Below are 4,315 nucleotides of genomic sequence, written 5' to 3'. Positions count from 1 at the left end.
GACAGCGTTAGGTAATTCCACCCATCTGAATTTCTGTATTTTAATTTCTCACCTCAAGCCTGAAAACATCCATGGGACTCGTTTTAGAAAGACGCCTAATCTAGTTAATATTACCAATGTGCTGTATACAAGGACTAAATGCCCAAAGGGCAGGGCCCAGAGCCCTCTCCACAGGTAACTTGTGCTTGGAGGTTTCGGGTCAGCTCAGCACCCTCTGGGTTCTTGTCTTCTCTGGATCTACCTCTCCTCCACCAATCTTTTTATTTTTTTATTTCTTATTTATTTTTTGAGACAGAGTCTCACTTTGTCACTCTGGGTAGAGTGCAGTGACGTCATCATAGCTCACAGCAACCTCAAACTCCTGGGCTCGAGCAATCCTCCTGCCTCAACCTCCCAAGTATCTAGACTACAGGCACTAACCACCACCCTCAGCTAATTTTTTTAATGTTTTGTAAAGATGGGGTCTCGTTCTGTTGCTCAGACTGGTCTTAAACTTCTGGTCTCAAGCAATGCTCCCACTGTGGCTTCCCAAAGTGCTAGGATTAGGAGTGTGAGCCACCTCGACCAGTCAAAATTTACTATTTTAACCATTCCAACTCAACTATGCTGATTCCTCATGTGCTTTATAAAGTAATAGGAGCTTTGACTTTCAATAAACATGGATTAAATTAAATACTGAATCTAGTAATGTGGCTAGGCTTCAGGAAAGGAATTCCTTGACTCCCTCTATTAGAAACATTTTATAACCCAGGGCAGGTTCACGGTGTCATTCCAGCCTTTTTTAAATACAGAATATTCCAGCTGAAGGCAGTACTGGCTTTGAGAGTGAACAAATCTAGGAAAACTTATTGCCAATTTTCTTTTTCATGAAAGGAAATGGACTATTGGAAGGCCCCAGAAGTCTTCAGTAAGACAAAGGATTTTGAAACTTTGGTGTTTCCTCCATATTGGTGGGTATACAGCTAATAGCCTTGTAACCAGTTCCTATATTTATCGAGTTTTTGACAAGTGAAGAAATTTCTCTGGCATAAACACAATAGGCCTTTTTCCTGGGTGGAGAAATATTCTCTATTCCAAAAAAGAAAATCTCTCCTATGATGCCTAAAATTACGCTTTGCTAGCATTAAACAAATAATTATAAAAGTACAATATACTAAAAGTATAGAAGAGTACAAATGTCCTGTTCCTCAAAGGTAACCACTGTTTCTTGGGTAGCCTTTCTTACAGCTATGCAAATCAGCTGGGTGTGTATGAGCTTGCACACACACACACGCACACATACACACAAGGAACTATGCTATACACTGTTCTGAAACATGCTTTTATCTTTATCAGTGACATCTTTCTATTTCATTTGAGAGCACAGAGTATATATAGCATGAAAAACACATATTTTATTTAGCCATGGCGTACACAGTATGTGCTTCATGACCTGCCTGCCTCACTTACCTATTTGCTCTCGGTGCTTCAGATAAACTACTAGCACCTAGGGGAACCCAAAACCAAGACTCTACCCTATAGGCCACCCACTGGCCTGGCATCTGTATTCAGGAAAGTCATGCCAGAAAGACCCTCCATGCATGGTAGCAAATCTTCAAAATGGCATGTTTTTGTGTTTGTTTTCTTTTCTTAGTGGATGACCATTTAAAATGACTTTTAAGAATAGATCTGTTGTTCAGATGCTTCTGAGTTCAGACTGTTGAGTAAAAGAAGCAGCGGGGTGTGATGGCTCATGCCTGCAATCCCAGCGACTCTGGAGGCTGAGGCGGGAGGATGGCTTGAGCCCAGGAGGTTACAGTGAGCTGTGATTGTCCCACTGCACTCCGGCCTGGGCGACAGAGCAAGTCCTCATTTTACAAAAAAAGGTTTTCTGCAGTTAGTGTGGCTAGAATATAGGGTCTCTATGAGGGTGGGGGCGGGGTGGGGCTTGGCCTGCAGGGCGCTTGCACTGTTGTCTGAACAGCACAGCGCCTCCTGTTGTTGGGAAACTCTCTCCCCTTGCCCCACGTGGTTCTAACTGAGACTGCTGATCAAAGTATCCCAAATGCCCAGCCCCCCCTAGATTTCTCCAATAAGTGCTAAGAAAGAGCCCCTTTCAGCTGTGGGGTAGGGTGGGGCGTGGGATGGGAGCAGTCGGGGAGGAGCAGTGTTTAGCTGGGAAATGGCAGCCCCAGACCTCTGGTGCCCAAGTTGGGGCCTCTGCTTCGCCAAACATGGAGGCATTTAACTCTTTTTTTTTTTTTTGAGACAGAGTCTCACTCTGTCTCCCTGGCTAGAGTGCTGTGGCATCAACATAGCTCATAGCAACCTCAAACTCCTGGGCTCAAGTGATCCTCCTGCCTCAGCCTCCCAAGTATCTGGGATACAGATCTGCAGCATAATGCCCAGCTAATTTTTTTTATTTTTAGTAGAGAGGGGAAGAGGGGGGGGTCTTGTCTTGCTGAGGCTGGTTTCCAACTCCTGAGCTCAAGCGATCCTCTGGCTTCGGCCTCCCAGAGTACTAGGATTACAGGCGTTAGCCACCATGCCAAGCCATAGACATTCAATTCTGAACCTGTTTATGTTTTTTGTTTGGTGTTTTTTTTGTTTGTTTTTTTTTTTGAGACAGGGTCTCATTCTGTCGCCCCAACTAGAGTGCAGTGGCCTCATCAAAGCTCACTGCAACCTCGAACTCCTGGACGGAAGCCATCTTCCCACCCCGGCCTCCCAAAGCGCTAAGATTACAGGCATGCGACACCCTTATTTAAACTCGCAGAACAAAGATCCTCCACACTGAAGAAACTGGAGTCTAGCCCGTGGGCTTCATTAGCACACGATTTAAGTGCAGAAGTAATATCTTTATTTAATGCATTGTCCCTGAACTCCTTTTTCCCCCCATCTCTTGCTGCCAAGAATTGCTGTTGGGTTGTGTGTGTCCTGTGGAGCCATCCATTGCTGTCGGCTGATTCGCTCCGGGAAGAGCTCTTTCTGCCAGGTCCTCGCCCACACGGGGCAGGAGAGCGGAGGGCCACCAGGACAGCAAAGGCAGCTCCTGAGCGCTGTGCTAGCCACGGAGGCTGCAGGGGAGAGCAGAAGCTTTCAGAAATGGGTAACTGCATCAGGGCCACCACAGCTACAGGAGAGAGGTGTCCTAAGACAGCAGCTTGCTGCCAATCCTGGGAGTCCTCCTGAGACTGTGAGTCATACAGAAAAAAAGACAACTCTCTGGAACCAAAGCCCATCAGGACAGACAGAATGTAAACAGGCCCTGCCTGGAAGGCCCTGTCACATTCTGAAACACACAGAGCATCAGGAAGAACAGGCTTTGAACCCCAGCCTCAGTTCATGCAAATACGTGTGATAATACAGTCGCCCTCTGTATACAAGAGTTCCTCTGTATACAAGAGTTCCATATCCGCAGATTCAACCAGCCAACCTTGGATGGAAAATATTCAGGAAAAAAAAAAAAAGGATGGTTATGTCTGGACTGAACAAGTACAGACTTTTTTCCTTGTTATTCTTTAAACAATACAGTATTACAACTATTTACGTAGCATCTGCATGGTAGTAGACATTATAAGTAATCTAGAGATGATTTAAAGTATAGGGGAGAGACCGGGAGTGGTGGCTCACACTGTAATCCCAGCACTTTGGTAGGTCGAGGCAGGAGGATCACTTGAGCCCAGAAGTTCCAGGCTGCAGTGAGCTATGATTGTGCCACTGCACTCTAGTCTGGGCAACAGAATGAGACCCTGTCTCAAAAAACCAAATGAAACCAAAAAATAAAAAACAAAAATTAAATACAGGGGAAGATGTGTGTAGATTGTATGCAAACACTACGCCATTTTATGCCAGGGCCTTGAGCATCCAGGGATTTTGGTATCTGCGGGGGTCCTGGAACCGGTCCCCCTCGGATATCAAGGGCTGACTGCGTCTATCTCAAGCACTGTCCTGAGCACCAAATGTAATGATGTATGTGAAGTACTTCATAAACATCATTAAGTTACTTGCCAATTATCTACTCCCCCAAAATTGGGGCTGCCAAGAGGGCAAGGTCTAGGTCTCATTTTTTTTTTTAAATTGTGATTAAAAAACAAAAAAAATTGCCATTTAACCATTTTTAAGTGTACAGTTCAGTAGTGTTAAATATGTTCACATCGCCGTAAAGCAGACCTCCAGAACTTCTTCATCTTACAAAACCTAAACTCCATAGCCCCCATCTCCTTTCTCTCTCTATGGATTTGCCTGTTCTGGACATTTCATATAAGTGGAATCATACGACTGTGACCTTTTCTTCCGTGGTAAGCAGGTCTATGCAAACCTACCTGCAAAGTCC

The sequence above is a fragment of the Propithecus coquereli genome, unplaced genomic scaffold, assembly GCF_000956105.1.
Source record: "Propithecus coquereli isolate 6110/MARCELLA unplaced genomic scaffold, Pcoq_1.0 Scaffold37, whole genome shotgun sequence".
In the NCBI taxonomy this organism is placed as follows: Eukaryota; Metazoa; Chordata; class Mammalia; order Primates; family Indriidae; genus Propithecus; species Propithecus coquereli.
Note: the sequence above shows the minus strand (reverse complement) of the source record.